Source organism: Ptychodera flava, chromosome 16, assembly GCF_041260155.1.
Source record: "Ptychodera flava strain L36383 chromosome 16, AS_Pfla_20210202, whole genome shotgun sequence".
In the NCBI taxonomy this organism is placed as follows: domain Eukaryota; kingdom Metazoa; phylum Hemichordata; class Enteropneusta; family Ptychoderidae; genus Ptychodera; species Ptychodera flava.
The window spans coordinates 30506009-30533175 of NC_091943.1; the positions used below are offsets into that span (position 1 = coordinate 30506009).

Sequence of the window (27167 nt, forward strand, 5' to 3'; positions counted from 1 at the left end):
ATTTCTCTCCCTACTTGTGCTGTCATATTAAAACACATTGATTGCACAGCAAACAAGATAAAAGCGACACACCTAACCGAAGCAACCCATTTAAATTCTCTAAATGCAACTTTATTTCGTAATTCACAACACTTTGTAAAATTAAGTCTTTTGTAAACATGGAGTTTTTACAAATCCCTGTTTCAGATTTTCGACTATTCATCAAAGTTTGGGTTGACGTTATGATTGGGAAATGAATCGGATAAGCATGAAGACATGCGTTTACGGTAGTTCTCTTTTTGGAGGAGGTGATTGCCCTGTATGGCCATTTACTCGGTTTCAGATAAACATAGGAGGTGGAGCATGCAGACATATTTGCAATCGGAACTGCCGATTCTTTATTTTGTTTTGATAGTCCTATAGAATATAGTTGCATTTTGCCAAGGTCGGTGCCATTAACTTTACCGAAAGCGACATAGCCATTCAGTCGCCCGAGATATAGTCTTAAACTGCAGAACTTGCAATTGTTTCTTTCGACTTGCTGATTCCTGCTTCTTCAAGGCACGTGTGACAACGTAATTGTGGGATGAGCTACTACTAGCCCTGCGTACGATGCTGTGTGTTCCGCTACAGCTAACCGCCCCGCTGTGGTGAGCGGGGCGGTTAGCTGTAGCGGAACACACAGCATCGTACGCAGGGCTAAGCTACTACAAGATCGTGTTGAAATTTTGCATCAATGGCGACGTCATGACTCAAATTATGAAAAAAACCCGCAAAATGCCTTTGCTCAAAACCCTATGGCTTGCCTACGAACCTGACCTAGTCCGACAAAGCTGCACGAAAACAACGTTTTCAACGCCAGCTTTTTCATTTACCCGTGATAACCAAGCCTTGCCATTCCGGGAACGTTACTCGGTTGATCTTCGGCATTGTTCGGCAATGGTCGGTTACCCATAGCTACAGGGTATCATTCATACTCGGATAGACACGATTCAACCGTCGGGGGAATCGGATGGGGATCGTGACATCGTCATCGTCGCTTGCATCAATGACGGCATCGGAAGATATTTCAATTCACAAAAGGTGAAACAGCCCAAACTGCGGTCAATTTAATAAGTAGCCATAACTGTCAATTTTACTTGTGGTCAGCTAATCATAAGCTTGCCGCACCGGACGTTGTCAGTTCTTTTCGCGCTGGCTTTGCTCCGAGTCATCTATTTTGCATTGGTCGATCTCTCATTCACATTTTGGAAATGGCATTGTCACTGTGTCAATCGTTCAAGAAGAGCAAGCTTTGAAAATGCGAACACTGACTGCAAAATTAAAATATGATCATGGAGGTAACTGCGCGATACGATATTAAATTGTTCAGTACAAAAGACACTGACGTGCGGATAAAGAAACAACGACGGACGTGAAAACTTGAGTAAGTGGAGATTTTTTGGCTATCGGATATGTTGTCGAGTTGATTAATCAGATATCGGCACATGAAAACGGTATCGGGCTCGATACGCTAACAACCCCTTTGAGTGAACACTACATACGTACTGCCGGAATCAGTAGGAGGGCTTCGTATCTTGGCTAATCTAAAACAGGCAAAACATTTACACTGTAAAGAAGTACCGGGTCGTTTGTTAAAACACGTATTACCACCCGACAAAATCGCTACATTTACGAATCTCTGAGTAGTTTCCCAGTCTACCCATCATGGAAAGGAACTGGCGAGTGAACAAAGAGAATAATCGATCTGGAACAAGCCTTTGTTTATCAGCTAATCCCAATTAACGAGGATCAGTTAGCACCTCCCGGCAACTGAAAGAAACCGTACTTGACAGTCCGACGTCATAGGCTAACCTGCCATCACACTAATTTATGTGAATACACAAACTGCCAGGTAGACGGTTCATTTTCTGGCGGAAACGTACTTTTTTCATGAAATTTGAAATAATTGTGACATTAGCCGTCTCCGCAATGCGATTTTCACATCGTAGAAATTTGGATAGGAATCCTAACTGATAAGGGCACAAAAGTAGTTTTAAGGGGTACACCCACCTTCCTTGAGTGATTTTGGTCATTTTTTGTTTTATGATAAATTTTGAATCCGTGTAATATATAGCCTTTGAGTGGACGATAAGTTTGAAATCATAACATACTCGGAAATGTGTTAGATTTTAACAAAAATGAACATTGTGAGCCAGTTCGCGTGCCATCGTTTATCTTATGTCTTAAGGTAGATAAATACTAAATTGGTCATTTTTCTGTCAAATTTTCGAAATTCTCAGAGAATACGCCTTGAAATCAAGGCCATCATTGAGCTGTGTCGCTCATTCATAATAAGTAATGGTTTCCGTGTAATACACGATTTTTAAAATTCAAAACATATGCACGTGGCTATCCCGGTCAAATCGGGGAGCTTTTGTAAACATTGTGGACACATTTGCATTCCTATTTGCATAATTCCCCTTGAATGACACAGCGTTGCGTAATTTACATAGTGACGTTGTTGGGCTTCTCCAAAACCCATGATCACTCCACCTGTCAACAATAAACCGTAACAATAATGTTTGTTGAAGCACCGTCCCTCCACCCAGGAGGGACGGTGGTTGAAGCCTAGTCCAATAAGTCAGTTTTCGACATACGGAAGTGTCTCCGCTCAAAACGCATTGCGGCCAAAACTACCTGTTTTACCGGTATGTTTCACGTCTAAGCTTATCCATACCCGATAAGAGACAACTGTTCTCCATCCAACTTAATATTACGACCTCAAAACCCCAAAATACGTCCAATTCTGTTAACATTTTACATGTGAGTCGACATGCAACAAAGTTCCACACTCAAAATTCTTCGATCCTGCTCTGAATGAAATTAGGGTCGAAAAACTACCAAAAACCACGACTTTTTCTGGTATATTATGTCGGTCAATACAATGTCTGACATTCAAAAACTGTTCCCAGAATCCCAACCTATGATGCAGAACACCAAATTATTATGTCCGTTTCTGAATATATTTAGCATATCTGCTCAAGTCCGACATCCAAAATTGTACCTACTCCGGACTAATTGGAGCCGAAAAAAACGAACATCTTTTTCTGATGCAGTGATTGTGTTTTACACATCGGTCAACCATGGTCAAACTCGGTAAACTTCGCGTTGTAAGCTTATGCACCTTCCTCAATGCATCTGAACGTAATCACGGTGAATAAAGATTACGTTCACGTACCTCACCAAGGGTTTCAGTGTCGTTTTATTTTGGAAATGGTTGCGATGTCATACAATTTGACAGTCGATCGGGCGACATCCCCCACGAACTCTTTTGAACTCCCCCGGATTGTACGCGAAAAAATATGCCGACCGCTCCTCGGACCCTATCGGCAAACGTTGCCAGGGTATTCGTCGATTGTTTTACATTACGTTCGAATGACCTTGCTTTGGTTTGGAATCTCCACCCTCTGACCGGAGCTCAGAGCAATTCAAAAACCTGTTTGTTGAAGGCACGATAAAGTTGCTGCGCTACTTGCCAAAATACGGAAACATCAGTCGGTACCCTCCAAACTTCGTATGACAACCCTAATTATACAAGTAAGCTTAGGCTATACCTCGAAAATACCGATAGTTGTGGTTGGAGGATGAACTAGCCGCTTTGCGGTGCTTGACGGTTCTAGTCATTTATTAGATTACTTCTCACAACTTGTGAACAATAAACATTAGTCCGATGTATCTGGGGAACGTAGGCAAGCTTATATTATGAATTAGGACACGTCCGATCTCAGTAATTACTCATCGTCATTTTTTTGCCTGGTAAAGCCATTAGCTCTGGCGACGTGCCGAAACGAAGGCTCCAAAATCGGTAGTTTTCCGTGATTTATTTTATTTATTTATTTTATTTTTCTCGGAACTTTTCTTTGAACAATTGTCATTCCCGATCGACATTACCACTAGGTAATAAAATATGCCTGCGTTTAGGTTAATGCACGTTTAATTATCAAATACCGTCGCGTCGAAGTAACAAAACAGGTTTTTTGCGTTTTTTCTCGAATTGACGTGGTCTCTATGCAAAGTATAGTCTGACATTCAAACTGACCCCGTCTCAATCAAACTTGGCCTACTTCGAAAATCCAAAAATTACGTCTTTTTCTGATAACACTTTACATGTTCGTCTGCACCTAATGAAGTCCGACATTCAAAATCGATCCGCTCCGAACTAATTGCGACTGACGATAAAAATGTCAGATGACTTTTATGTCTGCATATGCCCAGTGAAGTCTGGCAATCAAAACTGTTCCCGCTTTATACCGTACGGTTTAAAGCATGCAATGAACATTACGTTCCTGTACGTCACCAAAAGTTTTCTGCCTTTTTTGTGAGAATGGTTGCGACGTCTTTTTGTTTCGACAGTTGAGCGAGCAACATGCCTCTCAGTAGAAATTAGAAATAATATGCCAATAGTTCGAACTTTTAAAGCGACAAAATATCGCACCGGTGTCTGCTCTGCCCGGTTTGGAAAAGCTTATTGTTATGTAAATTCTATGCGGGTAAAGAGGGAACGTGATACGGGTAACGCACGTAAAGTTTTGCTATATTACATTAGAATGATGCTGTGATTTACAATGTAAACACAATGTTGACCTAGCATTTGTTTTTCAATTTGTACCGGCGCTCTTATAGAGCAGACCACGGTCCCTCTATCACGAACAGTTATATAGAGCAGACATAATTTGTCATTGGCGGACTGCTTATGAAATGAGTCGAAGTCCAGGGTCGAAGTAAATCTCGATTGAAAAGTATGCGATATTTCACAGCACAAATTCATGTCAGTATAGCTTGAAAACGATATTGAATAAGGTAATTATACACTTATGCAATAAATTTAAAGAAACCAAAATAGAAAATAATAGAATAATTTCCATGAACTTGAAAAAACTTAACCAACCACGAAAGTGTTTTTTTCGAATCACCAACTGCTTTTTCCTGTTTAAAACTCAATCACGCTGAAAAACAGCGTGCTGCTGGTCTGTCTATTGTCGTTATTATAGTACTTCAACGGACAGTCGCCACCAAAAAACGACGAACGCTAGTTTCAACATACCAGAGAATGCGATATTCAACTGTTTGACTGAAGTTCACGTATTTCTTTACTTGTACAAGACTCGAACCTCACGATTTTAGAATGACGCATTCAGTTATAAGCAGTGTGCGAAATTAACGTCGGTCCGACGGTCCGAGACCGACAGATTTCTCGTCGGGCCGAAGGTTTTCGGCAACATGTCGGTCCTTATGACCGACTGAAATTTGGAATAAATGATGAAAATTTCTCCGTCAAGACCTGTATCAGATGCAGATGATGACTGACTCTGAATCATGCGATTCAGACTTGAATGTCATGCACCTATCAATGTTTTCCACCGTGGGAGTGTGGGGCAACAGGGGATATTGATCGCACTTCGTGTCCTGGTAGTGGGGAATTTGATCTCTATGGTACACCAGACCGGGGGTGGTGGGAGTTGACAATGTCGCAACATAGTAATTTTTTGTCTTGCGACTTTTTACATTTACAAAAAGTCTACCCCTCCGATCGACGCGCATAGCACGGTGCAACTGATTACATTCAGATCAGTATGAATTACGTCCGTGCATGCAGATTCTAGCAATGATGGAATGGATTGATTTTGGTGCAACAATGTGACACAATATTATAATAATACTCGTCTAGAGAGTGTAACCCTGGTAATGTTAGCATATCTGTGTCATATGATAACAACACCCAGTACTACTTCAATAGTTCCACACTTTAAGTGTTCGGAATTTACATGTACACAAATGTACATAATACAGCCCTTCGTTTTATCAAACTGACTCTATTTTCTTTGCTTTGATTTTTCATTGAAGCGTTAAAAACATAAACGGTTCACAGAAGAGTTTAAGACAAAACCTACTACGAGAACAGTGCTGTTGACTAAACATATTTGGTTTTGAACATGGAGGTATTTGTTTACCTCAAGTTTTGAACAAGGACTAGATGTTACACGACAGCCCAATTGCACTACCTGCAGTCGACAGTCAAGTTCAAGTTTCGCTGCGTTTGTTTGTGGACCGCTAGAACATCTTGCTCGCTTGTTGGTTTTTAACCAAAGTTCACAAGGCCGACTCTTACCACGACATATCGTGATAACAAGTGTGCATTTTATAAAACAGAGCGACCTTATCATTAACAGTTTTGTCGAGTTGCACTGTCTGTCGTGTATACTCTCAGAGGCCGAGAGTAGGGCTTCAAATTGTTTCGATGTATACCGTTTTACGACAGGCAGGCAAAACTCAGCGTCATCATGGACTGTAGGCCTAAATGTCGCAAAATTACGTCTTTTAAGATTTTACGGTATCATTAACTGATTGTGTCGATGGTTTTCAGCAGTATCGAGGTCTGTCAAACTTTTCAGAGTCATTTTAATAACTTTACGTCACTGTTCTTATTAATATGCAAAAATTAATATTTGTCCGCATTTTTAGAAATTGAAATTGCGCATGCAAAATCGACGAAAACAAATCTTAGTAGGCGACTGCTAGTGTAACAATGAATAATAAAAGGCATATTCAGGACTCAGAGTACAACCTGCAAAAACGGCCATGTGTGCAACATTGATAAAATTTGTCCGCATTTCAAGCTGTGTGTCCGATGTCGCGCGCGTACAGCTATATTTAGGAACAAACGTGTAACCGTGAACAGCGCTATTGTACACAGCAATGTAGAGAACACCATTCCCCATAGAAAGTTACGATAGAAAAAATTTCTCGCTATCATCAGCCACATGTAGCCATGCCAGTGCATGAGCCTGTATTCCCCGGCCCCTGGGTGTTTGACATCATTTTATAGTCCGAGAGTAGGGGATTTGACATGGCTAGGAAAAATGTCAAATTCTCCTGTTAGTCCCGTTGTCTCCCCCCCCCCCCCCCCCCCCCCCCCCCCGGTGATGGAAAACATTGATAAATGTGTGCGCATGACCTTGAGGAAGATGAGGGCTGTGATCTTTTTCAGATTCCTGATCATGTAGATGAATATTTCATGATCATTCATTTACACTATTCTGCAATCTATGTGAAAAATAGTCCTTTGGAGTGAATACTTACTGACTCTATTGATAAAAGGATATGAAAAATTAAATATTACAACATTCAAAAGCATAGTATCGGTGGAGAAGTTGACTTTAATGGTCGTTAACAACTGCATTTATTGAGGACCGGCAGTTTTCTGTAAGGACCTGAAGCTTTGGCTTGGTGCAGGTCCTTATGACCTGAAGCTATTTTCTCTTAATTTTTTACATGCCTTTCACAAAAGTAATATAATTATTTCTGTTCAAGGGCGACACGCTTCCTCCATCGATAGTAGTCGATCGCGACCTTTCACAGGTAGCTTGTAACTGCGACCTTGTTGATTTTTTACATGATTCCCATATTCAATATGTTTTAATTTGTGATTTACGGCATAGAAATACCTGATGAAGAATTAGTCGATGTCGGGACCTCAAAATAATACTCTAATTAATGGGTGACCATCCTTTGAAGCAGTCTCTTCTACCGCCATGCACTTGATTGACCTTTCTATTTTATATCGGTGGCGTTATTTTCTTATTTACTTCGACGATTTTGAATTTCAATCGTATTTTGTGATACAATCATGTAGCGTTCAACAGTAATATTGGGTCAGTACAAACTGAGTACGCTGGGTTTTTAACGCCCAATTTGGCAATAAAGTGAATACGTTTGTCCATTGACGCACATGCATAAATTTCAGCCTTGAGACAGGAAAGTGAACATCCGCGTGGTCCGACAAACGAAACTAGCTATGAAATGGCCACGACGTCGATGGCTCCTGAAATCTTTATCACATGATAGATGTTCTAACAACTACTAAACCGCGATTTGTTATCATAAACAGTAGAGTGGGCTCCCTCTACTGTCTATAGTTGAATTGCGTTAATTTGGGCATCTTTAGAGGGGACGGTGAGAGGGTAATAGAACCAAACTCATGATCTGTGACACAATTTTGTTTACTTTACTATTTTACCATGGGTTTGGTTTGTGTTGATCTGGTTGGTTAGCCGTCCCAGGGCCTGGGAACAGTAGCTGCAGGCTTGTCAAACACTAACTGGTGTCATCAACAGATTAGTCAATTAGGGGCTACTTATCTAACCGTACACTGTGCCAAAAGTGAGAAATCCATTGAGGATTCTTCTGTATATTGTTCTGGATACTTCAAGAATCCACCAGAATACTAAAATATACATTATGTATGCCAGTGGATTCTGGTGGTCAATGGATTCTGTCGGATACGGGAACAGAATCCCTTGCTTAATCCATTGCAGGATTCTGCTGGATTCACGTGTTATCCATTATATATGTATTTCAGGATACTACTGGATTCTCTAATTTATAGAGAATCAAGGGACCAGTACTTTTGGCTTGATTGATTACATAATAATGGAAGGGACAGTTGCCGCATATATCCATACTTATTATTCACCAATTTTTACATAATTATCCAACACTGGCTTCGGGGGACCTGGGGTGTGGGGGTGGGTCCTCAAATAACAGTAATGCTTTGTAGCTTTTGACTCATGTATTTCTACTCATACAGGCATCACATACACTATATATATATATATATATATATATATATATATATATATATATATATATATGTGTGTGTGTGTGTGTGTGTGTGTGTGTGTGTGTGTGTATACGCAATGAGTATTCTTTTTACAAGTGAAGACACCAATGTAATGATGCTTTCTACAGCAAAATAGAGTACAGATTGCATCTGAAAACTATACTGCAATTTAGATACACAAATCCAAGATCACTGTAAATGATTCTTCTTTATTCCAAACGAATGTGTAAATTTTAGTAAAATAAATAAAAATACAGACAAAAAACATTCAGAACAATTTTCCTGAGACACATTCAAAGTTATCTTCAATACTGTAAAAAAAGAATTTCCATAGCCTTGATAACTCTAATATCAATTAATGCAGTCACTTTTAAATATGCCTGAGCCTAACAGGGAGAAATATGGTTCATCAGAACAATTTGATATCTTACCATTATCATCCCTATTGACCTGTATACAAAATTTTGAAGCAATCTGTTGACCTGCTTCAGAGAAATTATTTTAAACAAAAACAGGAAAATAACCCAAAATACAACAAGCAACTAAAAATCAGCTCAATTAAACCCATATGACAATTTTAAATTATAATAGAATTCATTGTTTCACGGCCTGATCTGTGAAAATAAAACACAGTGAATCATGTGTCCCAAACAGCAAAATAGTGAAATTAAATCCTGGTGAAAATTAATGCTCTTTACAGTATGCTGTAAATTTTGGCATACGTTAAAAGATATACATGTGTAGTATTCCTAAGTTTTGTACAGTAAGTTTGTGTCAATTGAGATGTGTCAGCTAATGACTGTGTAATTCACCAAATTACAAGATCAACTATGTGTACCTTTAAATATAGGAATAAAAATCATTTCAAGAGTTTCTTGATTGAATATGAAGCACTCAAGCTATCTACACAGCAAGAAAAGGCAGACACATGCCTGTAACAGAGGCTAATCATTACCTGTAACAGGCCCAGAGAAATAACCTTTTTTGCAAGACCAGTAAAACCTGTCAAATTTTAGGGTTGTGTAAATTCTGATTCATGGTGGTACAGGATTGTATACAGTGCTGTAAATTCTGACTGTATCAAGACCTATAATTGCAGCACTGAACCACCGGTGTGCGTACAGTGGTGTGTCAGCTACAGGGCCTGAAAATTTGGATGGATTTCAGGGTGTAAATTTGTTGTAAAAATTGGCAAATTTGATGATTGAAGCAGAAAGAAATGTTATTGTTTGAACACTGAAAAATTTCAGACCCTGTTAGAGATCAGTGTTCACAGCACTGTGTACAGGTGCTGTAATTGGTAGAAATACAGCCATGTGTTTACAGTACTTGATACAGACATGTGCATCAGCCCCTGATAGAACTCCTTCTGTATTTGCTGACACAGACCTGTAACACAGTTTGTATCAGGGCCTGTGCAGGAACTGTCTCAGGGGTGAATTTTTTTGTAGTGTATGTTTAATTAACTCTTACTTATCACATACATGTATGTGCACTGTTAAATTGTAGCTTTTGTTCAGTTCATCAAAATCTAAAAAGTAGGAAAAATTGCTCTGAAAAACACAATATTGCATATCTCAGGACAAACTGATTACTGCTTCAATTATATTATCCTAAGAGACCTGCATTTAAATTTCAAAGCAATCTGACAAGCAATTTCAGAGAAATTTTTGGACAAGAAATAGAAAAATACCATCAGTAACACGGTGTGGCTCACATTTGTTTCAGCATGTTTAAACACTGTAACTGCACCTTGATAAATTCTTGAGGGCACAAATCCAGATACGTCAAAGTGACAATTTCAGCAGTACTTCAAAGATGTACTTGTGAAGTATTTGTAAGTTATGCCTTGGTTATACTAAACTTTTCTTGGTGTAACTGACCTGTGCCAGCTAATGACTTTATATTTCACTGAACTTACAACACCAGCTCTGTGTACTACTTTTCAAGTAAAGCAATTAAAATTGAGAACAAATCAGTTGTTGACCAACAGAGGGATGATGGATAATTACTCAGAAAAGCTATGCATCACTGTTCTGTCTCACACAATTGTCACTGAACTGTTTTTTATCAGGTGGTCTCTCACTGGCTCTGCCATACTTCCTCTGCAGTATGTAGTGTCTTGAATTAGAGTCATTAAGCATTCGCTGATTGAGTGTGTCTATCCTATCAAAACGTTTAGTTTGTCAGATCGCCAAGAAGGCCTGGAGGCAATTATCCTTCCATCTGGTGGGACCTCCTCATCAGACATCAGGTCTGCAGTTACATCATTCCAGAAACCCTTCTCATCTGCATTGATCACTGCACTTCTCCTCTTTAAAATCTGTAGGTAGAAATGATAAATGATGGTTATTTAAAATAATGCAAAGAGTGAGATAAATGATGGCATAATACTTACAGTCACTGCCATAACTAACAATATGGTACATTTGATATTTTAAGATCAACTCTGGTATCATGACTTATTACTGATTTGAACATATTATGTTGCCTTCCATTCCACCTATGCTTAGGAACAAAGGGAAATTCATGTATCATTTTAACATTGGCATCCTTGTCCAAAGACCTTTGAGCACATCAGAATGGAACTGTCAATTTACATAACCCTCAACTAAAGTAAGTCTTGCTTTGTTAAATTTTATTTGAACCCATTAGTACATTTGTACAATTATTGTGACAAAATTGTTGACTCTGTATATCTAATAGTGCTAACTATGCAAAGACCCCAACCCATACTACAAATATCCCATGATTCATTCTGATTTGTACCAACAGAGATTCCCTAGTCAAGCCAGGCATAGCTCACATGTGTAGAGAAAACTGTAGACTACTAAAAATAAAAATTTTGAAAAAATGCTTTGAAGGAGACTCATTGTCAATAACCATTTCAAATGATTTTTCAATATCATGCATTATTTAGAGTACATATAACACAATGGGAACTAATTTGGGATAATTGGATGAAGTAATATCGATTTCATCTACAAATGTAACCTCATCTACTTTTCTTTTTATGTTATGCACTTGTTTTTATGAGTATTTGGTAATATTGCAACATTCAACTATAGGGCACCTAACATATTTGAGAAATTTGAAAATATGAAAATCCAATTATCCCAAATTAGTTCCAATCGTGTTATATACATTTTATATAATTTTCAAGAAATTATATAGACAGCCATACAGAAAAGTTTGAAGTATAATAGAGATACTTGAAGCATGGACTGGCTGTTGTTGAATACTGTTCAATAACTGTCAGTTCAGCCACTAAGTAAATACTAGTTCAAAACTATATCCTTGTTCCCAGCGGGTGCAACACTGAAGCTGTTTTGACTATGCAAAATGTTTTTATGAAAAAATGTATATTAAGTTACATTTTGTGAAATAAGGCAAGAGTTTTCTTGCACACAGTTGGTTGTTCCAAAACAGTTTCGTATAATGTTAATAAAAGATAAAACTATGGTTTTTTAGCACATCGTGTAATCTGGAACATGTTATCAGAGCATAAGCTTGTTTCATCTTTCAATATTAAATTTGCAACAAACTCTTGGACATGAGTGTGTCTTGTGATATTGTTTCAAAGTTGTGTTCCCTGGCAAGGTTCATAAAATACACTTCATGGATTCCTTCAACAATATTTTGGCCAGTTAAAAGCTGTTAAAAGTGTTAAAAGCTCATCCTGAGTTTGACTATGCTATTATTGTATGTTATGTTATGTACATTTGTGTTTTGAACTCAATCTAAGAGCCCCTTTAGTTGTTTCAACACTACAGATAAAGTATGGCATAAAACTTCGCCTCAGATCGCCTCTGTATCGTTTCCGACATTGCTGTCGCCTCAGTTTGTTTATTTTCTATATCGTTTCATTACCGCCTCTGTATCAGCCTTGCATTGCTTCCGCATCGTATCAGCCTAAACATCGCCACTGCATCGTATCAAGTCAATTTCATGGTCCCAATTGGCCACGGCATATTATTCACTCAAAATGCCACAGCAAAGTTGCCGCCTTCGGAAATTTCGCCGCCTGGCATTGCCCATGTTTTTGAGAGTAAAGGTATACAAAATGAAAGATCAAATACATGTGTCCAACCCCATATGTCCAACATTATCCATTCATGAAATGTTGCTTCAACACACAAAATGGGAACAAAGTTGAAACATATTGTGATTATAATGCGCTTCTTTTACGAATTGCTTTTATTTGATATGAAGTTTGTATACCGTTTTATTTGCGAACATTTTTGTAACAAGATAGCACTCTACCAGGGACAGACATTAACGGTTGCAAGTGAAAGTCGCGTTTGGACAACTGCAACTGAAACACCAGTACGGGTTGCCCGATGAGACAAGTGTCAAAAAAGTGACGTGGGACAACTTTTCCACTGACTAGAAACCCAGAAATGTGTGGTACTGTGTGCGGATTACCATTTTAAATGACTGAAATTAGTATTTTTAAGCTTAAATACATGTACGTCCTTGAAAGCGCACAAGAAAAACTGGCCGTACAAAGTAAGGACAATTGCTAAAATAATAACTGCAGTGTATCATATACTAGGTTAACACATATAGTGATGCCGCCATGAATTCTCCTAACGCTTTACACAGTGACCTTTAAACCCGATTGACGTGAATAAATTATGATGTAGAGGAAGTCCGTGACCTTTAGTCACAACACATTGATAACACTCTGATAGCGGGAACTTCCAAGTGTTTCAATAATTGCTACGCAATTCATACTATAGAGTTACACTCCGCAACCAATTATCCATCACAAAATAAAATTAATTTTAGGCAAACTATCGCACCATGCGCATACGGTATAAATCTGAGTTGGCCTACATATGTCACGCCGCGCCAATCACTCTAAATCACGTACCCACATCGTCCAAGACGTTCAAATTCATGATTATTAACCGATCATTTACCTTCAACTAGATAAAATCTTGTCTATATTCTCAATTTTCGATGACTTTTGACGAAATGACATCGACTTTTCATGCCCGATATCTCATATCCGATGTCTTTGAGTTCCGTGAATGAGGCGATGCGCTAGTGAAACGATACGAAACGATACCAAACAACCGAGTGAGCGATGTTGGATTTGGGGTTGGGCGATGCGGAAACGATACGGAAACGATAATGAGGCTAAAAAAGCGAAGCTTTGGGCGATACTTTATCTGTATGTTTCTCCAAATAATTTGCAGGGTTTACACATTTCATTGTGATCTCAAATTTGACATTGAATAAGCTGCATAACTATCGATTACATCTGTATCTTCAAGGGAAGGTTAACAAGCGACCTAGCGGCCGATATAGCTCCGCTGTGTTTATGTAGAGAATAACTATTTTTGACACATGTTGGTGAAGAAGGTGGAAATCTTTGATAGCTCATTTCAATGGCCAGAAAAAAGAGGCTAAAATATCTGCAAAAATATACAATTGAAGATTTCATCATAATTTGAATTTTTACATCGGATCATTCCAAAGAACACGTCCACTAAAGCTATCTGACGAGTAGTTTTTAGAGAATAAAATTTTCTGACCAAAAATGGCAATGATTGTCCCCTAAATAAAAATTGCAGATTTCACCATAATTTTAGTATATCACATATTACAATAATCCCTTGGAACCTGTATACCAAATATCAAAGCTATCCACTTGCAGTTTTTGAGAAACAAATTTTTTTAACAGAAATAGCAAAAATTGCCCCAAAATATACAAAATTGCAGATTTCATCATAATGTCAAAATATCAAATTTAGTTATTCTGTAGGAACCTGCATATCGAATTTCAAAGCTATCAGACCAGTACTTTTTGAGAAATACATTTTTCGACCAAAAATGGCAAAAATTACCCATAAATAACAAAATTGCAGATTTCATCATAATTTCAATAAATACCATTAAGTTCATCGGTAGGAACCTGTATAACAAATTGCAAAGCTAAGTTACCCTAAGTAAACTGCACATCAAATTTCAAGCAATCCGACGATCGGTTTCAGAGAAGATGACTTTTTACCAAAAACAGGAAAAATTGCCCCAAAAATACAATTATGGAAATTTCACCACAATTTGAACAACCTTGACTGGGGTTACCTCCAGGAACCTCTATACCAAGTTTCAAATTAATCTGACTTGAAGTTTCAGAGAAGAAGATTTCTTGACCAAAAACAGGAAAAATTGCCCCAAAAATACAATTATGCAAATTTCACCACAATTTGAACAAACTTGAGTGAGGTCACTCCTATGAACCTCCATACCAAATTTCAAAGAAATCTGACTTGCGGTTTCAGAGAAGAAGACCATTGTTGACGGACGGACGACGACAGACAATCAGTCTATCGGATAAGCTCCGCGTCTCTGACAGCGGAGCTAAAAGGCAGATTTTGTCGCTTAAAGCTGTTAGGTGCTCTGCAAATGTATAACCAAATATCAAAGCTGAACTAAGTAAAATTGATTTTACTTGTGTCATGATGGTTCTACCATGTACATGTACTATAATTCACCAACACTGGTGCTTTGGTTACCTTGTCCTTCAAAGTTCACTGGTTTAGACTAAAAATTATCAGTGCAGACTTTGTAGTACATACCTCTCTTATTCTCCTGTTGTTGGCATGCCTTTTTGTGTAACTCTGTCTTTCCTTGAGACACTACCCTTTCCCTACTTTTTCAGTGCCTAATAAACATCTCCAAGGGGCCTGCAACTTGCAAGGATATAAATAAAAGAGTTAAAAATCTTACTGTGAAAAATCAAAATATCTGAAACACAGATGATGAATCATCATATTTCATGTGACAATAATGACAATGATAATCATATTAATCTGAATATCAATTGGTATTCACATTTGAATCAGACAATAGCATTCCCATGGCCTACAAAGGCTTGACATCATCGGATTCCCACTGCACTAAGCATGGATGAAAGATTGACTCTTTTTACATCCATGGTTATACAATAATACAAAATGTTCATGTTGAAAATAAGACCATATTTCATTTGATACAGAAATTGCATTAATTTAGAAAGTTAGAAATCATTAATGAAGTGATGCAAAATAAAATGACATACCATGTTTAGGTAAGATCAGAATTATTCTCATGTTTACTTTAAGGCAGATGAGTTGCAACTTTTGACATTATTTTTATGATTTTTATATTTAGATTAAATCAGTTCATAGCAAATTTCTACAACTCAGAGATGTTTACTCTAGTATAATTATCCACAGAGTTGGACTGCATGAGGAGATTCTTGTAAGACAAATAATAAATGGGTGCCACACCCAATATGGCTGCCTACATGCAACTACATGATAAACAGCGTAAATGGTGGATGTACACATTTAAATCTTTACAAATACAACATGGTGCAACCCACTGAAAGGAAGGGAAAGGGATTCACTCCACTTAGAGGAAAAATTCTTGTTTTCACCTATTAATTATGGCAAGATTTTGAAAATTGCGGGAAATTTAAAATTAACAAAGATGTGCTCAATTTCTTGTCTATTCTGCCACAACCAAATGCTGTTGAGGCACAGTTAATGACTATATATCGTTCAATTTGTAGATTGCAATGAATATCTGAAGAAATTGAAGGTACTTTGAGGTTGGACAAATTTCACAGTGTTGCAGCTCACGGCCTTTTAAAGCCCCAATAGCAGTATCTTTAAGCATTATTTTATGCGCTAACCCTTTTCCTGCCAAGTCCATATTTCACCATCAGGTCAAGATGGTTAAAATTAATGAAACACAACATATTCCATATGGTGTATTTTAACATAATATTGTACATTTGAAGGCTGTAGAAAACATAAATATTGTAAGCTTGATTTTTTTGGACTAAAGATGCTATAACAGGCCAAGCCAAGCAGGTGAAAAAACGCCATGTTTGGGCTCAATACCGCGTTTTACTGACTTGGCTGATTGGGAAGTAATAGTCTTAATACTGTCTGGCAGGAAAGGGTTAACTTTCAAGTTGAAATAAGTTTGTGAGAGTGTATAAGGTGGTGTGTAAGAAGCTGGGTAGAAAGGACTGATGTAGTGTAGAGCTGTGTGCATGTGACATGGCTAATGAATGTAAACAAGACAAAATAGACTGTGCATAATGGCGATAGGCTAGTTGCGACTTGGATTTTTAATGCCAGTAGTTGATGCACCCCTGTTTTAGACAAAGGTGATGGGGCATGCCCTCAAATTGAAGCGTCTGCAATGTCTACCACCCATACAAAGGTTGAACACTACAAGGCAAGCATCCATGTAGGGCCAGCTATGATCGTTTTGAACAGCAATATTTTAGGTCGGACATATCTGATTTTCCAGAGAAACAGCGCTATGTAAAACCCTTAGGTCAGAACCAATGATCATTAATTTCCAAATACATACAAGTTAACAGTATGTTTAAGAGTTGATATATACTTTATTTAAAGCTCCATAAGCTGTATCTTTTGGCTATTTTTTCAGAACTTTTGTTTTGTGGTTTTCCTACACTTTCTGCATTGAATCCCTAATTCGTAATTTAATGCCAAGTATTTAGCATGTCACACAACCTAAATGAGTATAATCTACGAAATTACGGTATTGTTGAAAATTGCATTCAAGCCTGGACTAGAATTCATTTGTAAACAAAAACAATGATCACTACACACATACAAGCTGTGTTGACAAAAGAATACTTGAAATTTCAGCATGACAAACTTTTAGGATCAGACACAGTAGTTGATATACAGAAGCAGAACACTGAAAAACTTGCAACAAGTTACAGCTTATGTCCCTTTAAATCCCACGTTGACAGAATATAGTAATTTCCACAGAATTCAAGGGTTTTACATGTGTGTTGATGTCCCCCGAATTTCTAAAATGGTCCCCTTGGGACAGGAGTAGGGGTTTACAGTGACCCCCTGTTTTGACATCCCAGATTGAACACTGACAGAGGTGAATGTTTTCACCTGTGACGTTGCATGTTCTGTTCCTTAGGAATATTACCAAAATCAAAATGACTGTTAAAATTTGAATTTACTCATCATATGTTTCACAAATGTATGGTTTCCTACTGCAGTAAAAGCCAACATCCTTCAGAGCTGAAGTAAGTTTGTGAAAATACAGTAATTTTGGTGTATGTGCAATTTTGCACAAGGTAAAGATTGTGCTGTGATTAAATATTTGCCCAAACATGCAAACACTGAGGATACTGTGCATACCTGCACTGAAATCTTCACATAAAGTGCACAGAGTAGTCTAATGTATAATGCAGAGCCTGAATGTTTTCAACTTAGACATTGTATGTTCTATGTCCTTAGTAATATTACCTATTTTTGAAAATGGGGAATTGCGAGGTGTAAGTCTTCCTAAAAGTTTATTTTCTAGAATCGATTTTCATTCTAACATTACTCAAACCTAGCGGCCGATATAGCTCCGCTGTGTAACTAAGGGATACTGTCGCATACAGTTGTCTAGCATCATTCCTTGCAAGCTCTATTTTGGAGGCCAAAAGAGTACGCGACAGCTTTGAAAAGAAATGAATTTTTATGTATAAAAATGTGAAAGAACCTTGAGGCTCCCACCTCAATATCAAAATGTTTATGTTACAAAATATTTTGGTCTCGACAAGTTTATCCAGCAAAATCGCTGTAGTGAATATCGCCATGCATTCTGGTCATTTTGGATAAAATTAGCATATTTTAATGCAAATTCACGTACTTGTCACATTTAAGGTGTCAGAGATTCAGAGATTTTTTGTAATTGATATATTTACCAGCAACGCGGCTCGGAGCAAACAGGAGCTGTTTCCAGACCGGTGGGTGGAGGGACGGTGATTCACTTCACATTGTATCTATGAGGAAACCATTAAATCTTATTTTCAATACAGAACTAGCCACATCTGTGTATTTATAGACGCTTGATTATTGATATTAATGTACTTAAATTAGACTGAGCTGGTTACTAGTGAATCATGAATGTTGGTGCACGAATTTGGTTTTTCGAATAGTACCGGATGGTGAGAATAGCGTTTGAAAGCAGATGTGAACAACAAATATGCTATTGGACTTTCACCCAAGTGATTACATGTTTCTAAAGGTTTAGGGTATTCTTTGAAAGTTCAAAGGTCAAATAAGAAATTTTACGTCAGTTATTAATAAAACATCAAATAAGACTGTGACACAAAGGACAAATGAAAGTTGGGGGCAATCTTTTTCTTGAAAACACTTTTGAAGGGTGATTATTCTATATTTTCGAAACACCAACACCAGAACCCTAACACCCCCCCCCCCCCCCCCCCCCCCCCCCCGTAATTTCTGTACAGTCCCTCGCCACGAAAAGTTACATTAGCATGAAGTTGCCTGGGAATTAGATGTTCATTGTTTATTGAAATTTTATCAGCAATATCGATGATTTAAACAACACAAACGTTAGACATTTTTGCAAGATAAAGACATTGCTGAACACGTTTATACGAGAAGGAGTAGACGTATGTACGAAAAGACACTTGGGCTGGTTACATATGGCTGGTTAAGAATAAATAAGACAAAGAGGACAAGTTAACTATACATACCTGTACCTGGTATACTGTACACGACCTCCGTCCAGCTGATGCAGGACTCAGCAGCGATCGAGGGGTCGACCTTTCGCTTGTGCGAAAAGAGTTGCCCTCTTCCGTCCAAATTGCTAAAAGGGTTGTCGAGTTTCGTCCCGATTGAACGGAGAATAAACTTGCTGCTTGTCGAACCGTTGAGCTTAGAACTGGTAGTAGCTCTAAACGTAACTAAGTTCATGACATCGACACGATTGGACTCTCCAGTTGTACTAGATTAAAACGTACAGCGTAGTCGTCGAGATGGTCCAGGATTTCAAGGTAGACTGTAGACATTCCTAAACACGGGCGGGACATGTCAGTAAACGCTAAAAGATGAACGACTGGAGATTTTGATCATTGTTGGCGGTACGTGTACGCGACGCCACGCCAACACCACACTGGGTCTTCTGATTGACCTTTGACCAATATGGCTTACGGCTCCTTAGGTTTTCAAATATTCACGAAACGAACTGCGAAGAATTTGATGATAACTATCATTTTTTACTCAATCTTGAAGAAAATGTTATTTTTTTCGCTCTCGTTAGACAATAATATTGCTAACTTAGCCCCATCTTTGTCTTACACCAGATAAATGTACAAACTCAAGGGCAGCAGGCTAGAGGGTCAAGTTTTGCCGTGCTATCAGACTGCGGCTTGTATCGTATTTACGCAATATTATCCTCATGAATATTCTGTGTTACGCACACAGACGTGCCAAACCCGTGCACAGAACAGGAACATCGAAAAAAGCTGTTCCGAGGCGATTTTTGAGGGCAGAGGAAATTTTAATTTTGCTCAGGCAGGGAACATGTTTTTAAGTGGCAGGGGAGCAAATTTTAGTGTTTGTTTTGTAGGGCAGGGCAGATATCGGTTGATTGTCCTGGGGACAGAGCTTGGCGAAAAACGAGGAGAGAGAAAGCTACTTTTAAAACGGGGACAGAGGAAGTTGAGTCATGGTGTTTCTGGGATTGGGACACAGGGCTAGTACTTATAACTTTTCATGTCTGCAGGGGAAAAGGAATGACAACATTTTGAGGGAATTTTTTTCCAGGGCAGGGGAAATTGGCAAGTTTTTTTTCGCCACAGGGCAGCTTCAAAATTCACAGTAGGGAGGGAAACGGGCAAAAATAAGTGGGGAGTGGGTTTGAGTGCGGCAGGGTAGGTCGAAAAAGTTTTAGTGGGAGGGCAAATTATGAATTAATTACCCTCTCGACTGAAAATTAGTCAGTTCACACTATATACCTTATCATTAGTAAGGACCCCTTTAAAAGTGAATTGTTCGTTGGCTGCACCTGGCTGAACCGGATATTTGGCGAGGTCTTTTTCAAAATAGTAAAAACTAGCAGCAATTAGGCCTAATTAAAACTTTGGGTAAGGCCTGCAATCGTGTGTCAGTCATACTAAGAGGTACCAAAACGACTGAAGACAGTATTTCCTAACCAAAAAAACGGGGTGTCAAAGAAAGTCGATAACTAAATTTTAAAAGTTGAATAAAATATTCATGGTCGTTGCTCACTGTTGATTAATTCGTGGAAAGTATCGTGTCTCCCGACTTTGATTCAACATACCCTCTCTTTCTTTCTTTTTTTTTTTGTCGATCGATAAAAGTATTTTAATCTTTAATATTCCATCATTTGTAACCGATGTCATATCCAAACCTACTGTATTTAGTTTCTGACGAAAATACAAGGACGTGTCCAATGCGCCAACGTGGTGCAATATGTTTTGAAACATTGAAGAAATATTGTAGTTCGGTCGCGCTCAACCAGGTTGCTCCAGAAGTAAGGATGTCACAACAAGGTCTAGGCGAAAAGATAACGAATCAGTTGTATAAAACACGGTTTTTAGTTGGATATCGTATCTGTTTCAATTTCTAAATAAGCTTTGGAATCAGCCTGGTATAATAACTATCAACCTGTAGGCACCCCCCCCCCCCTATGACGGGAAAAGCGAAATATAAGCACTTTTTTATGCAATTCATCATCATCGGGTCACGGTCGCGATTTCACATGCGGAACTGAGCTCGGTGTTCACCACAACTTGATGTGGGATTTGATGGAGCTTGGAGGTACCGGTGTATGAGTTAGGTAGTCAGAATAACAATAAATCACAAAAGATTTATGCATCAAAATGTACAGATTAATGTGACTGAACTATCTTATGATTTGTTTGCTGATTGACGTTTGGGGCAAGGCGGCGAAAGTCCAAGGCCAAAAGAAGAAGTACGCAGTCGAATCACATATTTTGTAAGAAATAACCACCGGTTTCCATAGGTACTGTGCTCAATCCGGCCCTGACTTATGCTCCCGTCCTGTTTCCAAGAATAAGTTTCTGCGTTGCTAAGCAATGTCGCTAAACAACCTTGACTCACCCCCGAGCCGATTTTTGATGTCGTTGATGCCCCTGGTGAATGTTAATGAGAGTGTATTGGCAATATTCGAAAACACACCGGTACAAAATGTAATGCAGCTCTCCTATAGTTATGTGTCAATTAATCAATTTTCGTCGCAAGTCACATCAATTTTAACAAAGTTGAACTCACAAGAGAGTGTCGTCTGCTGACTGCACATATTTGTCATATAAATGAGCGACATTTGCGATGGCAACCCTAACAAATCGAAACGAGAGCATTTTGCTAAATATTATGATCTTAGTTGTCCGCGGATTATAAGATTATAAAGTTGTTATAAAACGTGCCTGTCTATAGAATTCTTTGGAAGTCTTGATCGCTTACGTCGTACAATGATTCATAATAAACTGGACAAGTAGAATTCGGACGTCCGTCAATTCTAAATCTCTCATGCAGGATTTTTTTACTTAATCAGGCAGTCTGGTATAGACCATCTTGTAAAACGCTCCATCTCTATATACTCGCTAACTCTTTGCAATTGGAATGCTATGCCTGGGAAAACAATACGAAAAGTTCAGACATGTCGCCATACGGTATATTTTCTATACACTTCGGGGGAAGAACAAAATATAAAAAGCTTCATACTTCATAATTGATTTTATTGGTAATATAAACAGATGAAAGTCGATGTACATCAGCTCTCCTCAACTTTATTACATTTTGACTGTATTTTGGATAGTGTGCGGTTGTTGGTGTACTCTTTACATGTAGCTACCGAGGGACACATCTGACTGCGTTTCCGCTGTATATCGTAGCCTAAATGTTCTTGTTCTGTACAAGTTTACGAGCATTTTCGTCTCGCCAGTCGTTAATAACCCGTTCCAAACGCCAATCATGTGATTTTTACCCACCCAGCAAACAAACAAAATCTGCCACACATCCAGTTAAAATATTTTTTCACTGCCCTTAAAATATCCACTGCCATTAAAAAAATAAAACGATTCCCCTGCCCCTTTTCGATGAACAGCTCCGTTGACTACCTGTACCTGAAAATTTAGCGTTCTTTCAACTGTCACTATGGGTCTGGTCAGTTTTCTTCGGCCTGGGGGATCCCAGGCTATGGAATTTTACCCGAATAACCGCCGTCACCCCACAAAATGGAGTGGCAATGAAATTAACAAATCACACAAATTGCGTAACTTCTCACCCGTAGGATGGGTCCGTTAGAGACTAGTGACAACTGCTTCTGAGAATTAGTCTTTGACTGTTGAGAAGATTTTGCGGTCATGTAACGTCTCTTGTCTTACCAATCAGATATTGTTCATTTATATGTTTATCATCAAGGGGAGGCGTTAGAATCTAGTTTCGCCTTACAGAAGTTTAGCTATGTTTTGTTGATCCTTTGACAAAAATGCTATCGGCGCGTGCCATGGGACCGCAAAGTCATGCAAACACGTGCTTTGATGCAAATACTGTATTGCTGATGCGTCAGTTTTCGTGCGGAGCTAAATCGTGGCGATCAACAGTGCTCAGTGAACGATGGCTTGAAGCAGGGACCTGGGCGATCTTCACCGCTCCTAAAATTAAAGGCTGTTTTTTTTCAGTGAAAACCGACTGTTTTGGAGAATGCCCGAAATGTCACCACCATTATCGTTTCACCTCTTTGACACTGATAGTACTCGCACCATACACCATAGGCGAAAGAAATCAGTCCCCTGGGGTAGGGAGGGGGTTTATTTGTGCAACGGTTTACCTTATTTTATATTATTAATTTTGACTGTGATATTTCAAATAAAGTTCAACTCCAAACCATCTGACTGCTTTCCTGATCATCGAAATCTTTATTTGAAATACCACAGTCAAAATTAATAAAATTACTTTTATTAATTTACCACAGTCAAAATTAATAAAATTACTTTTATTAATTTTGACTGTGGTATTTCAAATAAAGATTTCGACTCCACACCGTCTGACTGTTTTATATATTACCCGACAAGTCCTTATCTCCTCTCCAACGTGTGTATACACCATTGTAATTGCTCCGAAAACATTGCCAACTTGCTAATCCGTTGTCGGTATCAGCGGATTAAGTGATTGAGTCAACACCACAGCCGCCCTACACATGTGGGACGAATGTGGTGTTGACGTAATTAATAAGCCAATCCGCTGATACGCTGATACAAGTTGGCAATGTTTGCGCAGCAATTAGAGTGGTATGTGCACTGGTTGAAGAGGAGATAAGGACGTTGGAAACACAGTCAGACAGTTGGATTCGAAAGCTTTATTTGAAATATCACAGTCAAAATTAATAAAATCAAATAAGGTAAACCGTTGCACAAAAAACCTCCCACCCCGGGGACTTTCATCTGCCCCTTGTGCATACACAATGAACCATTAATTACAACACCGTCCCTCCACCTAGGTGGGTGGAGGGACGGTGATTACAACATCGCTTCAACCCGTGAAAACGACAGGTTGAAATCTCATTTCACATGCATATGTGCAAATCCAAAGCCAAGACGGCTTCATTTAGATGCAAATGAACGAAGGGTGCAGTTGCTAATCATAATATCAAACAAAGGACAGCCGACTTCTAAGAATACCTAACATTAAACTATTTCCCATCGATCTGCGTATCATAATATGAAAAAGTTCTCTGGGAAGGAAATCAATTCTATAATTTTAGCGTAGCATTACGGTGTTTTTGTCCAACAGTAAAACCATATACAGAAACAAAGCCTGTGGTTAAAAATGAGCTTACGCGGACCACGGTCCCTTGGTGGAGGGACTGTGCACGGACAAGTACAATGAGACATACACTGATTTTCTTGATTTCGTTAATGCTTTCCTCTGACTAATTTTTCTTTGATTTTTTCCTTCTGAGTCCACCAGTAGAATTGAAAGCCATCTAGTCGATCGACACCCGTGACACACTTGTCAGATGTTATCTTCGATACCTCTAATGTCCGATGCAACATTCTCTTCGACAAGCTTGCTTGACTTATTCTACCTGCAACTTAAAACTTATAGTGATTTTGTAGCTCATTCCACTGTCATTCTTTACTATTTTGCGTAGTATTTGATAGCCGGTACGTTCTCTCGATACCTCGACACACTTGTCCGACAACCTCTCAAATGGGTTATTTCTCCGGGGAATATATTGGCTATCAAATGCGGACCTGTGAACTTTTATCTCATTTTTTGTACTAAATTGAACTGTCTTGGCTACAATGTTTGTCGGCTGAAATATTTTTTCATGATTGTTTAGAGAGTTTACTGGCGCAATGGTAATTGACACGTTTTGTACAAAGAAAACACCGTTTGAAGGACTTCCTCTGCGGGAAAAGCGTACCCGTTTCACACGATCTACATTTATTCACCGTCCCTCCACCCACGGAGGGACGGTGATTTGTTGCATAATTGTTCATGTCAGTGGCTTTTCTGCATTTTGGAAAAAAGTTATGTTTCTATCATTTGTCTTTCACTCGTAGTTCTGACGTCGCGAAGGTCGGACGAATTCTGATCGCATGGTTTAGATGTCAAAGGAAAGTTTCACAAACGGCGATTTTCAGAAATTCTCTCGGATATTTGAGGAAGCCATTAGGCCAATTACCTCACAGCCATGATATAGCTGAATGATCTGGGCCTGACCTACACTTTGACAACTGTAATTACCACGATAAAAATTTGCGTTAAAAAGACTGATAGCTTGTGGAATAAAAGGGTTTGCGTAGCGCTGGCTACCGGTGGCCTCCACCAGTCGTTTCAACCCATGTCATTACGATCTCAATTTCCGGCCGCAAGTCACATCGGCATCGTGACCTAAGTCGTTTCAGCATCCCTGTTTCGATTTGTTTTGTTTTGTTTTGTTTTTCTTGTTGTTGGGTTTTTTTTTTGGGGGGGGGGGGCAAACTTATCAGTCATTGACTGACTAGTTGTATTCGTAAGCTTGATTGACCTTTGCCTTCTTACCTTTACTTTTACGTGCATTTTGTTTTTTTCTCCAACGGATCCGCCTTCAAGCTTTTGTTTTATCAGCGGCTAGTGCTATCGATAAACTTGTGTCACAGAATTGAAAATGATGTGAAGATATTACTGTGTTTTACCATGTTCCCTGTAAGATAGAACATGCTAGAGGCCGACACGAAACGGCTTGCGGTCGGAATTTACGACTTTATGCCGAAACATCTAGAAATTTAACCCGGAAATAAATGTTAAAATACGTGCCAGGAGGGACCGTGGCCAGTATCATGGCGTTTCCAGTCAGTGGACTTTTTCAGGAATTTCCCAGTTTTCACTGAAGCGCCATTATAAATTGACGAAAGTCCATCATGTGTTTTATGATAATTGCTTATTGCATCTGTCTTTGAGGTTGCGGTATTTTGTAAGTATATCATAGTTCCCAGCGATATAAACATTATAGTGCTGGTTTGCTCACAGTGGCAAGAAAATTCATATCATGCAATCGCAGATTCCATCGCGAAACATGAGGTGTCAAGAGGTTAGAACTACATTTACACATAAGTACCAGATACACCTCCATGCTCTATTGTATTTCACATTCAGAACAGGCGTGATCGGCGTTTGCGAAGAAACGCTTTGCGTTGTTCATGTAGTTATGTGTTTAGGGACTGTCGTTGTACATATGATTGTCAAATTGATAAATTGATGTATAAATTAGCGACATTTCCCATAGTATATGTATTCTTGGCAGCTATTCTATTCATTCGAGGAGATTTTCAGGGGATAATTCACTTCACTCATGGAAACACGGTCCCTTGATCGTTCTAAACGTCAGTCGTACCGGCTTACTGTCACTCACAACTTTTTATCCTGTTCGTCCTGTAAAACATCGGAACATCGTTCCGTCGCAACTTACTGAAACCACGGTATTTAGCGGTTCACTGACCTTCAAAAACAGGAACAATTGTTTTCGAAAGTTTGCGTAATATGCCTTTTTTTTCTATAACACGACCCTAACTTACACTAAACTTTTTTTCGCATTTCAAAATTACTAGTGAACTTTCTTAATTTTATAGTTTTTTTGTGCGTCCCTATTGACCAGCCAGCGTTTTTGAATGTAAGTTTCGGGAAACTTATTTTAGGCTCAAATCAAAAGTAGCTCGCGCGCACCTAAGGACCACAGTAGGTAACGACATCGTCCAATTACTGATCAACGTCCAGCCAGAATTATTGCCACTTCGATCCTGATCATTCTGACCGCCAAGCTGTTTGTGTGAGCAGTCAATCCATGGCTAATTACAAATCAAATCAGAGTGGGTTGAAATGATTCAAAGTTAAGTACATGTATAGTTATGAGGTAAAGAAGGCGCTAGGCGATAATGCGTGCTGGTAGACACTAATGAATGCCATGCTACCGTGCCTCGGAGTGAGAGTTAACACGTTCTTGAACGTACTACATGTAGTACCTAGAATTAGCTTCGCCTTAAAACGTGCGTTAACATGAAGAAAAGGAGTGAAATGAGAATTTCCCTTGTTGGAAGTGACTAAAAAGGGAATCAATGTGGCCGCGGCAAACTAGACGTCGAATAACTCCTGTCGAAATGGTCCGGGTGTCCAAGTGAAGCTGGCTACCGTCAGCCTTT

General features: G+C 38.8%; 1 protein-coding gene and 1 long non-coding RNA gene across 5 annotated transcripts in view; both read right to left on the bottom strand.

Annotated features, from left to right (window-relative positions):
- Nucleotides 1-27167, bottom strand: part of LOC139114567 (uncharacterized) — an 89577-nt gene that overhangs the window by 29186 nt on the left and 33224 nt on the right. The gene's annotated exons all lie outside the window — the stretch shown is intronic.
- LOC139114542 (uncharacterized) lies at nucleotides 8831-19641 on the bottom strand. Of its 2 annotated transcripts, none has more exons than XR_011547888.1 (3): nucleotides 19191-19641; nucleotides 15232-15345; nucleotides 8831-10964 (listed from the first exon to the last, which is right to left on the bottom strand). It is a non-coding gene; the product is annotated as an uncharacterized lncRNA (long non-coding RNA). The 2 variants fall into 2 exon arrangements; XR_011547887.1 differs by having other exon boundaries at nucleotides 15232-15339; nucleotides 19191-19640.